Below are 12,877 nucleotides of genomic sequence, written 5' to 3'. Positions count from 1 at the left end.
TACATATACATTAGCAACCGGCATCCAGACAAGAGTCGGTGTGAGATCGAAATTTTCTCACACTCCGGTATCATCCCAGTCATACACATTGCTATCCTAGCTACAGCTGCTTTTTTGCCAGGCCCACACAACAAATAGCGGCGTACAACAGACACCGGTATGTCGATCTGTTGGTTGTATAATATTATTTTCCGCGTTCATTTGTGCGAATGCGACGCGTTTCCATTGGGTCATTCAGTACTCGGGTGGCGTTCAGTGAGGTGCGTTCGATCGCTCACACTGAGGCATGGCGGATTAATTTGCTCACGATTTTGACGGTAGTGTGGTGTAGTTGAGCTCAGTTTTTTGGGGTTATGCGCATCGAAAGCATTGGTATTTTATTCCGATGTTTTATAGCTAATCAGTGACTGTCATTTTTTTGGCGTGTGAGTGCTTTGTTTGTTTCAATTTGCAATAGTTTCGATGGATGGTTTGATTCCTTACGATTGGCTGAAGTGATTGTTTTATTATGGAAGGGTTTTGTTTACTGTAAAGTTAAAATTTTGTGATCTGCTGTCAATATAGCTACACAGCTGTGCCACCGCTGGCAGAACTTGGCGGCTTTACACAAAATAAGAAGAAAATTTTACGATGGCAAGTGCAATCTGTGACGAAGATGTAATAGTTATTGTAGTGGAGGTGATGTCCTGAAATAACACTCATGAACGAGAGGAAGCGATGGATGGAAGGCTTTGCGGGCATACTGATGAATGCTCAATTTTAACGAAGGTTTTCATTTCTATCTGATCGACAGTTGAATGCGAAGTGATGCAAGTTAGCTGTTGCTCGTTTTCGGGCAATATCTTATCGCAGCGTTTGATCGCTTTGTTTACATGCGAATACCATTCGCCAATCACGACACGGCAGATTGGGGTACGGCTGCTTTAAAAAAAATGACATGTTCTTACTCCCGTTGTTCTCCATTCATTACGCTTGTAATCTGTGTACCTACGAATTTTATTTTAGGTAGGATTATCGCCCAAAAATGGAATGAGGACTTCGCCACAATAATCCGACCGGCCTTCGCATGACTTAAAAATAAATTGCTAAAGCAAAGTGTGTCATCGGCGACATATCGTAATGTAATCGTAATCGCATTCTAGATATGTTATCATTCGTGTGGATGCATAAAAATGTTCGTGAATAAATGCAGCTGATACTCAATACTGCAATTGCGTTGATAACTGTCTGGTTCGATGGATTTTGCCGCCACATCTCAGTGTATAGGGGAAGATGGGATAAAACGCACCCCCCAAGGAAATATGATCATAACTCAGCTAATAGAACATTACATTGGGCGAATTTAATTAATGATATCGTCTAGCCAACGTTTTCCTCTGTAATCATAACGCTTTGTAAAATATTCAAAACATGAAAAATATTCAATTCTTCAAAATCATTGAAAGTTACTCTTTGAAAAATAAGCGGGGCAATACGCACCTGTGCGGCAGTAAAATGCACCACAACAACGGGGAATAATGCACTACAACAACGGGGCAGAATGCTCGGTGAACAAGCAAGTAGTTTTGTTTTCTGTCGAGATTTCGCAAAAGCGTGCCATTAAATAGCCTTAGTTTATGTACTTAGTAGGTCTTCAGAACGATTTCGATTAAGAAATCAGTAGAATCCAAGAAGAGGGCATTTTGCCCCCCGATGAACTAAAGATATAAATTTAGCTAAAAGTGAATTTAGATTTTTTTAGATATAAATTTAGCTAAAAAAATTTTAGATATAAATTTAGCTAAAAGTGAATTTAGATTTTTTTTAGCTAAAAGTGAATTTAGATTTTTCATATAAAGTGCGGCAGAATAATGAACAACGGTATAAATAGAACTGGAATGCACTGATATAATAGTAAAACAGCAATTATAAGAGCTGCAAATCCTTGTTGCACGAGCCACAATAATTACATGAGAAGAGTACGTTATTGTTTTTTGTTTATTTCTCGGCACGTTAGTGATTTACTGTTATCAAACTTTAACAGTGTATGTTTTCTATGACGGACTTCCGGCAGGTGTTACCCTTTTCTAGAAATTTTCAGCAATTTTCAATATAAGGAAGGGGAGCATTTTGCCCCGGGGGTGCGTTTTACCCCATCTTCCCCTATAGGTTTCGACGCGGTATATTAGGACGTATAAAATATGCATTCAACGCGCAAAATTACCGCACTTTTCAATCTACATGTAATGTAAATATATGTTCTTGATAAGTGAATGATATTATATATGATGCTTAGTTTGGTGATTTTTTGCCACTTTAGAGAATGAATGCAAAGATCAACTTATAACTTGTATAAAAACATAAAAATTCAATTAGAATTGCCGCTCTTTGAATAAAACTCAAAAAACTATATACAGTGTGTCCCACATTTATACGTTCACTTCGTTTTTTCAGGATAACTTTTTTTTCTTTCGACCAAACTGCACCAAATTTTCAGTGTTTGTTTTGAAACTTTATCAACGATGTTTCTCGAAATTTGGAAGCTCTGGTGCGATTGGTTCGTTTGTTATGGCAGTTTAAGTGAAAAAGTGGTGTCCCACATTTATGCGTTCACCCTACTATTTTTTGGAAAACTTTTTTTCAATTCACAAAACCTGCTCCAGATTTTCAGCAGATTCATTTCCATAAATTAAAACTTATTCAACGATTTTTCTCGAAGTTTGGATACCCTGGTGCATCTTGTTTGTTTGTTATGGTAATTTATGTGGAAAATGTGTCCCTTATATATCCGTTCACCCTATTTTCGCAGAATAACGTTTTTTTTTTCATTGAAACATACTGCACCAAAGTTTATTTTAAAGCTTAATTTACGATGTTTTTGAAAATTTCGAAGCTTTGGTGCATTTCGTTCGTTTGTTATAGCAGTTAAAGTGAAAAAAGTTGTTCCGGAATTTATACATTCACTAAGAAAAAATATAGTTTTTCCTAAAAAATGCTTTATTTAAGTAATTATCCAGTAATTGTTAACACTTCATGTAGTAGTCAATCGAATTCCCATCATTTTTAAATACAAGTTTTATTTGCTTCGGCATTTAATTATTACTATTTTCTATATTTCTTGCTCTGAGCTTGGTTTAGAATGATTTGATTGCTTTCTTGAACTTTGCAACTGACGAATACTGCTTCGCGTTGTCATATACATCACGAACCATCATACTCGAAACATTTTCAATCGGGATAACGTCCGGAGAAATCGATATTTGAATGACCTCCGATATGTATGACAACGCAAAGAAGTAATCGTCAGCTGCAATGTTCAAGAAAGCAATCAAATCATTCTAAAACAAGCTCAGAGCAAGAAATATAGAAAATCGTAATAATTAAATGTCAAAGTGAAGAAAACTTGTATTCGAAAATGATGGGAATTCGATTGACTGATAAACGTAGTGTTGATTAATACCGGATATTTACTTGAGTAAAGCATTTTTTTGGGAACAACTTTATTTTTTCTTAGTGAACGTATAAATGCAGGAACAATTTTTTTCATTTAAACTGCTATAATAAACGAACGAAATGCACCAAAGCTTCGAAATTTTAAGAAACATCGTAAATTGGGCTTTAAAATAAACTTTGAAAATTTGGCGCAATAAGTTGCCATGAAAAAACGTTATTCTGAGAAAATAGGGTGAACGGGTATATAAGGGACAAATTTTTCACTTAAATTGCCATAACAAACGAGCAAGATGCACCAAGGTTTCCAAACTTCGAGAAAAATCGTTAAATGTGTTTTAAAATAAACGCTGAAAATCTGGAGCAGTTTTTGTGAATAGAAAAAAAGTTATCCAAAAAATAGTAGGGTGAACGTATAAATGTGGGACACCACTTTTTTTGTCTTAAACTGCCATAACAAACGAACGAAACTATCAGAGCTTCCAAATTTCGTTGATTAAGTTTTAAAACAAACAGTGAAAATTTGGTGCAGTTTGCTCGAAAGAAAAAAAAGTTATCCTTAAAAAACGGGGTGAACGTATAAATGTGGGACACACTGTATATAAAAGTCAATGTTTGTATGCATATGATTTAAAGACTCCCAAACGGCTTAACCGATTGCAGTAAAAAATTGTACATAGTAGGCATTTTTTATGGAGCGTATTTGTATGCTATTGGTTGGGGATTGTCTGCCCGCCAGATGGCGCTTCGGAACAAATTGTGTTTTCCTTCTATTTCGTTAAAAGTCGCAGCAACGCGCGACGTGTATTAGCTAGTTATACATAAAGTGCTGTCTCTCGTTGTGAACCTCAAGTAATGTGAAACGCATTATTCAATGTGTTTTTGTTGCAGAACAATTTGTTTTGCAGAAGCTGTGGGCGATATCGTGTTTTTGAGCATACTTTGCAAAATTTTCTTAATTTTAAACATTTTGTGTTATTTAAGGTGGTTTTCAATCTATTCCCCGAATGATTATATTTTTCGATAGTGCGTGAAAAGAGCTTTCAGTATCCGTATAGATATTACACCTATCCATGCACAATATTAATTTTATTTCTTTTTTATAAAATATGCGGTTCGGGTAAGTTGGCGGTGACGCACATGGGGAAAGTTGGCGGTACTAATATCATTATAACTTTACAGAAAACGTCTTTTTCCTAAATTATTCAACTTTCGAGACAAAACATCACCTAACATTTACTGGAAGTTGTATTCCCGAGCCGAGTCTGATAATAAATTGAAAGCTAAACATGATGGGACGTTCGGAAAATGCTTATTCACGTTGTTATCGTTTTGGCCGTTTAAACGATGAAAAGATCAAAATGGAGAAATTGTCCTTTGACATCAAACAGAAAACTATTTCTCCTATCAGTGAGAGTAAATTGAAAGCTCATTGAGATTTTGAATAACGAAATATATATTCACTTTCATGTTTTACCAAAGAAATATAATAACCCTTAAAGGAAAAAATCATTTTTCCGTTTTTTGTGAAAATCGTGGCATAGTTTCAACACGTCACTACGATAATTTTGAGATGGTTTTCGTAATGTTGTTTTAAAACACCAACTCTCAATTCGTATACAATTTATTGTAACTAATATTAAAGAGGAGAGAGATATAAACTGGAACAATTCTTTCTTGACAACCTGTGTAAACATTAGAATACAAATACGCTACAAACCATCACCGTCGCACTCCATATTACATACAGGACAAACCATTGTATTCAAGTTTGCACACAATGTATATATACCAATTGCTGGAAGTCTGCTGACCGATCGTAGCGTCGGCTAGCGGAAAGTTGCTACTTGCTGCCGGCATTTAAAAACGACAGTTATTTTGCTCACACGCATTGAAAACTTTTTTAAATAGCTAAAATCAAAACGAATTTTTTTGTACAACTTAAGTCTTCAGGCCATTCCACGAGATTGCTCCTGAAAATTAAATGAAGGTCTTAAACACAAAATTGCGCCATAAGAGTTTATTTTTCTTAAACTGATCTGCAGAGATGGGATAGCTGTGAAACACATTTTTCTACGATTTAATTTTTATGATTTGCGTAGCCGAAAGTGATACATAGTTCAACTCTGTTGGTAACTTATCCATATATTTTTGCAGCTGGTAGAAAATAACTGTATCATCGCGTAACATCGGATCACAATATACGTATTTAATCTGCAATCCTTAAAAAAGGGATAATTTCGGCAAAACTTGCCCAAATTGACAAATTTTGCACTAGATATTTATTGTGGAAAATCGGATCCCATTAACTTTTTAGGATAGATCAGAAAACCAAAAATAAAATCACTGTTCCCCATACGTCATCGATTCACAGTTAGCCAATGGGTCTATTAACAAAAATTACAGAGTTCCATGACAAAAAAATGTTGAGCATAAAATTTGCTATAAATAGCAATAGACTAAACAAATTTTTCAATCAACTAACCGAGGTAACATATAAAAATGGAATAATGTTTTTCATTGCAAATTTACTCTGCCTATTTCGAAACAAACAAATGTCCATTAAGGGGCTGTACACAAATGACGTAGCTTTTTTTCAGCGATTTTTGACCCCTCCCTCCCCCTCGTAGCATTTCGTCACTCAATTCTAACCTCCCCCTCGTAAATAACGTAGCATATACCTACCCCCTCTCCCTCGTCCCATGCAAAGCGGCCATGGGATGAAAAAAAAATTACATATGTTTTTCAATTATTTTAAATACATGTCCTTTCAAAATGTTTGACGAATTTTTTCAACATTTTCATTATAACGGCAAATTGCGTACAAAATAAGCTCATTTCACGACAAGTATAGTGTTGATAGTTTTGTTTTGAATTTTATATGTCAAGGGTAGCATGAAGAGAAGTTCTCTCAGTTCACAATCCTGCAACTGCCAATAATTAATCTAAATTACTAAATTTTGTTTGGTTGAATCCGAAGTGAAAATTCAATTCAGCTTCCAAACTAAGTCTACTAAATAGCAACATTAACTAACTAATGTAGCAAATTAAATCCGCATGCAAAATCTTTTCTTATTTTTGCGAAATTGTAATTCCGCGAATCGTAAAATTTGCTTCATGAAAAACCGCATCAAAAGTAACTTGTTTGAATTTAAATTTATTTCTCTTGGGAATGGAGGATCATTAAATTGTTTTCTCTAAACAATGGGTTTTAAACTTAATGCTACGTCGCACAACTTCTGACCCTACCCTCCCCCTCGTCACACTTCGTCACAAATTTGGTATACCCTCCCTACCCCCCAAAACGCTACGTCATTTATGCATGGCCCCTTAAAAGAGTTAGAGTTATCAGAAAATTTCCAAAATATAGCAACACGTGTTAAGAATTCAAAATCATAAAATATGAGGTAAGGGATCATCCATAAATGACGCAATGATTTTATTTTTTTAATGATTTTAACACCCCCTCCCTCCCCCATCGTAGCATTTCGTCACAAAACTCTAAATAACCCCCCTCCCCCCCCCCCGGTAATTACGTAGCTTGCCGGTAACCCTCCCCCCCCCTTGTTCCCACAAAAACATTAAAAAAAAGAAATAAAAAACGATGTTAGTTAGATTAAACGGGTAAGGTTGTCGTGACATCAGGTCAACCTCTATTCCCCTTTAAAAAAGCTACGTAGTATGACATGACCCCCTACCCCCCTGTCGTCACACATCATCACAAAATACAAAACTCCCTCATATATGAACAGAATCGTCTTATTAGGGACCATCCATAAATGACGTAGTATGGATGGTCCTCAATAAGACGATTCTGTTCATGCATTATGATTTAATGTTTGACAGTTCCTGCTGTTCCACCGTTACCCTCTCTCCCCTACATTAATTGCATTCAGTGGTGAAATATTCCATGTTTTCAATTGCAAAACTTGGAAATGATTAATCTGGCGGACACATAACATTATCTGCAATCGGGGGGTAGGGTGTTATTTTTGTCTGACTTCGGCCAGTCACTCATCGCACGCGTTGAACGGTGACGAAACGACACAATGCCAGCATACGTAGGCAAATATGGACGTTTAATGAACTGTTTTTGTCGTTTTAAATCCGCAAGTCATTGCACATGTTTAATTTGCTAGTGAGTATATAAATATATGTTTGCTCTTGAATCTTTGGTCGTGGGGAACAGAGTAGATAATAATGCCAGGCGGCCTAGACCGGAGAATCAGCACCTAGCAGTGGGCTATGTAGCAACAGGTCATTTGGATGAAAGCCACTTGTTGCTGTTAATTTTGGGTAACCGGAAGATTTTGACTAGGTTTCTACCTGTACGCGTACCTGGCAGTTTTGTCAATCGAACCTTTGTCTTTACGGACCATAAATTGTCTCCCAACAATATGTAAGGGAAGTATCATCGAGTTCAGAGAAAAATTTGTTTTCGCGCTTACATAATTTGCACCGCTTATGATTTTAAAATGCGTGGCTGCAAATATATTTTCTAATTAAAAGTATTTTCAAAAATAAAACCTTTTGAGCGGAACTTTTCGCCGATTGGGAACAGGTTACCGAGTCGCTTGGAGCAGCCAATTCAGATTTTAAAAATTACATTCCAATAATATTTACTTTGAGTGTATTTCGACAGTATCTGCGTTTGTTTCTGGAAATAGTAATTAGCAGTGCGCGAAACACTACTAAATGGATGAACCGATTTACATAAACTTATAATTGTAGATTAAAAGTTTTCAAACTGTTTTGGATAGCATGGCAAAGTATGACTTGTCATATTTGAATGGAACAAGAGTTGCTATTTTTGATGTTTTACAAAAATATAACTATAATTCACGCTTGATTGATTGACAAATTAAATACTCTAAAACTCATTTATAAAAATATTTGTTTTTTATTTGAAACCGAAATTCTTCGTGGCTCTCGACAGGAACCGATTCTATTATCTACGAATTATTATTTGAAGTGAGTGTTCACATAACGTTATGAAACAGCGATAAGATAACACCTGGATACATCATTAGGAACAGAATTGGCTTCGGCAATGGTGACATAGCAATTTGAATTATCGCATACAAGGACAGTATTGAAACAAAATCTAAAAAAAATGAAAATGCCAAATCATTGCGGCTCCCATAGGGAATAAATAGCGAATCACATCGCGTTGTTGTGATGACTAAATTCTCGAAGTCGGGTAATGCGTTCTTCCCATTATCACCCTACCACTTTTAAACCGTTGATTGGAGCAACATTTGGTATCGCATTGGCTCTAATGGTAAGGTGAAAATCGAAGCACTCGATTCGAGTTTTCGTTGCTTTCAAACACGATTATTAAACTATTCGCAGGTTATGTTTGTTGTTATACTGGTTCTCAGGGACGAAGCAAAGATTTTTATATCAATTTATACGCTTTCCACTGACTGCAGTTATTTTTATTGATTACAAAATAAAAATAAAAATCGGAACTTCAATATTTGAACACCATTTCTGATGTGAAATTGTGTGCTGAATCCCAAAATGAAGTCCAAAAAACATTTATTAGTAGAACAGTTTTCGAGTTACAGTAATAAAAAGAATTTCACCTTTAAAAGCGTTCGGTAAAATCCAAATATCTTCGGTTGTAGTACATCGATATAAAATATTATTATGGTGAATTAAAGACAATTGAATGCACTTTCGGTCGTTTGAACATTTCGTTTTAGTGTGATTACTGATTCTGACGTTATTTACGAGTTTGTTAAACTTTTTCTTAATTTTTACATTTCTTACAAAAGAAATGTATAGGATTCGCTCAAACTTTGACAACTTTTTCCGAAACCCGGAGGGCCGAGTCTCATATACCAATCGACTCAGCTCGACAAATTGAGACAATGTCTGTATGTGTGTGTGTGTGTATGTGTGTATGTATGTATGTACAAAATGTCATGTAATTATCTCAGCAATGGCTGAACCGATCTTAATGAAATTAGTTTCAAATGAAAGGCCTAACGTTGCCATTTGACACTATTATTTTTGATTTTCGATATGTTCTTTACTTTCTGAGATATGGGCGATTTTGTCAAAACACAGTAGGTTTTTTGCAAATAACTTTCGAACAATACAATATTGTCCAACAAACTGCACATAAATAGAAAGCTTGTAAAAATACCTTTCTAACAAGCTATAGATTGTCTTAATCCGTGCACGAGCGGCGGAGATATTAGAAATTTTGTATTTTTAGTCCTCGCTTACCAATTTCCACTAATTAAAAATGAGATTGTTTCATACAGAGTATTGCTTTACTGGTGTTTTAGGGGCAAAACTAAACCGATTTTGAATATCGGGGTATGAAAACACATCTACGTGATTCAAGGAATTCGATGTTGAGAACATTTTGTGAATTACCTTTATAATAAATGAACTATTTCTCAAAAATTAATATATAAGTTCACTTCAAAGACAAAATAATGTGTTGATAAAGAAACAGTGAGTTCCAGTATTTATTCCTTGGATTAGGCATTGCGTTCAATCATGAGGTAAATGTTGGATGGTATATCAACACACAGATCAACAAGTAATTCACCTAGTAGTGAGATAAAAGATTTCTAATATAATTACTACTTGTGGCGTCACCGAAAGCAACTGTATGTTTGAAGCCCAAAAATCTAGCGAAAATTTAGCTCTTTTCCAAGATTTAGGTTATACTGGTTATAGAGCAAAAATTACTACTTACATTATTTATGATAAGAATGTAATAATCAATATATCATGATAATATACCTATAAAAATAATGTCACTGCATTAACCATCATTTGCCATTCCTCACACGCCCCCCGCATCTCTCTCTCTCTCTCTCTCTCTCTCTCTCTCTCTCTCTCTCTCTCTCGCTTTCTCTCTCTGTCTCTCTTCTATCGCATCTATCTAGCTATTTCTGTATCCATTTCTAAGTTGTGTGATAAGATCTTCTGCCAATCTGAAATATTTATAAATTGTAACTGCGAAGGTTTGAGAAAACAAAACTATTTTTGTCTGCTGCTACATCAACTCAACTTTAATTCAATTGTATTCAAAGCCTGTATCTACACTATAATTAAGGAAATTCATGGCTATATCAAAAAAATATTTGGCTTAACTAGGTAATATGAAAGTTTGACGAAGGAAATTTTCAAAAGAGACATTCCACGTGCGATATTTAAACTATTCGTATCTCTATTGAATTTTGAATGAAATATATGCTCAAAGACTGAAAGCTGAAGCCAGGATTTTGAAGACAAAATACATGAGAGGAAGAGGTTCTAGAGACGACAATGTGAACCTCCCACCCGAGTTCGGATTGACGGTGACGAAATCGAGATGGTCGACGAATTCATGTATTTGGGTTCACTGGCAACCGACGACAATGATAACAGCAGAGAAATTCAGAGACGGATCTTAGCGGGAAATCGTGCCTACTCCAGAGGACGCTCCGGTCGAACAAAATTCGCCGCCGCACGAAGTTAATTATCTTCAAGTCGCTGATTAGATCGGTGGTCCCTTACGGCCACGAGACCTGGACTATGCTCGTGGAGGACCAACACGCCCTTGGAGTTTTCGAACGAAAGGTGTTGCGTACCATCTATGGTGGCGTGCAGATGGAAGACGGAACGTTGCGCAGGCGAATGAACCATGAGTTGTATCAGCTGCACATTCGTTGTATTGGTACGAACTTTCATGAAAAATAACGGATCAAAGACCAAAAATATCCACAAATTAGATCCGGGAAAAGAAGTCCCCAAAGTACCCACTCTCGATGGGGGATGCAACTACAATGTGTCTTCTAGCTTATCGTCGTCCATATTTGGATATACTGAGTAGTTTGAACCATTTCTTTTTCACTATATTGGTCTGTATAGGACTTATTTATCCATATTTCCTGCACGAGAATTCCGAACGAAACAATACAAACACGGCTTTTATGCAATCGACATAGCCTAGACATTTCACACTATTTACTTCAATTCAAATAAAAACTTTGAAATATCTACCTGTCTCATTCACGCATCGCATTCTCCCTCTGTCGTTCTCTGTCCAAGGGGCTTGAAAGCACATGTGACCTTGTCTCACTTTACTATATTCAATTGCGCGTTAAAATACTGGACCAGTAAACTCTGTTCTGCACATAAATCTGTTTTCGGGAATATGTGACCAAAAAGTAAACTTTGAATTCGTCAAGTAAAGAAGCATGAAAACAAAAAGAATAAAACCAAAAAAGATGGAAGCCCTAGAAAGTCCATTGCATATTATTTAGCCTTTTCTCAGAAGATGGGATTTTCAAAAACATTTCAAAACTTTCTGATGCAATGGTTTTCAAATTCGTACAATCCGGTTTATTCATTTTCTTTATTCAAAAATGTGTTTGGCTTCAAATATATGACCATTTAATTTTAATTAATTATTTCATTCCGCATCTTTTTATTCGTTTTGTTCATCTGCGTTCATTTTACTTATTTTATTCGTTTCATTCTTTGGATTCACTCTGATCAGTTTACTCTTTTTGTGCATTTTACTCATATCATTCATTGTTTTCATTGTATGCATTTTATTAATTTTTTCCAGTTTATTCATTTTGCTCAGTTTCTTCATTTTAATAATCTGACTACTTTTTCAGTTTTAATCATTTCATCCAAATAATTTATTCGATTCAATTTATTTCTTTATATTAATATATAACTTTTTACTGTTGTTCAATTTTTCATTTTAATCAATGCATTTAATTCTGCTCATTTTCATCTTTTTATTCATTTTATCACTTCAGCTCATTTTGTTTATTTGATTCGTTTGTTTTATTTATGCATTTCATTTATTTTTTACTTTATTCGTTTTGTTCATCAATTCTTTTTATTCATTTGATCCATTTCATTAATTTGATTCATTGTATTCACTGGATGAATTAAATCAATTTGATTCATTTAATTCATTTAATTCATTTTATTCATGTGATTCATTTGATTCATATGATTCATTTGATTTATTTGATTCATTTGATTCATTTGATTCATTTGATTTATCTGATTCATTTTATTCATATCTTTAATTTTATGCATTTCATGTTCAGTCATTCGTTTTATTTCATTCAATTTGTTAGTATGAGTCAATTTATTCTATTAATCTTATAACTATTTCTAAATATAATCTTAATTTTTATCTAATAACCTAATCTAATTTGATTCGTGTGTTTGGATCAAAATTATAATGATTTCCATTAATTTTTATACTCATTTTATGAATTTAAAAACCTATTGTTTCATTTTTTGCTTTACTTTTTTATTTCGGTCGTTTTGTTGATTTCTATAATTTATTTAGTTTATTCGAGATTTTATTCGTGCAAGACTAGAAACTGTTTTCATCCCACCTCTAATTGGGTGCCTACTTCTCGTGAGTTCTGCAAACTAATCCAATGGTGAAATGTGTAAGAAATGTCTC

General features: G+C 34.8%; 1 protein-coding gene across 6 annotated transcripts in view; it reads left to right on the top strand.

Moving 5' to 3' along the window:
* Positions 1 to 231: 231 nt before the first annotated feature.
* Positions 232 to 12,877, top strand: part of LOC131684150 (ATP-binding cassette sub-family C member 4-like) — a 56,359-nt gene continuing 43,713 nt past the window's right edge. For 2 of the 6 annotated variants that reach the window (XM_058966734.1, XM_058966733.1), the window contains exon 1: positions 232 to 678. The gene's annotated coding sequence lies outside the window, so the exon portion shown is untranslated. The remainder of the gene's footprint in view (positions 679 to 12,877) is intronic. The other 4 variants (XM_058966738.1, XM_058966737.1, XM_058966735.1 and 1 more) reach the window with 4 other exon arrangements.

The sequence above is a fragment of the Topomyia yanbarensis genome, chromosome 2, assembly GCF_030247195.1.
Source record: "Topomyia yanbarensis strain Yona2022 chromosome 2, ASM3024719v1, whole genome shotgun sequence".
NCBI lineage: Eukaryota > Metazoa > Arthropoda > Insecta > Diptera > Culicidae > Topomyia > Topomyia yanbarensis.
The sequence above is the reverse complement of the archived record's forward strand: the minus strand, read 5'-3'. Positions and strand labels throughout refer to the sequence as shown.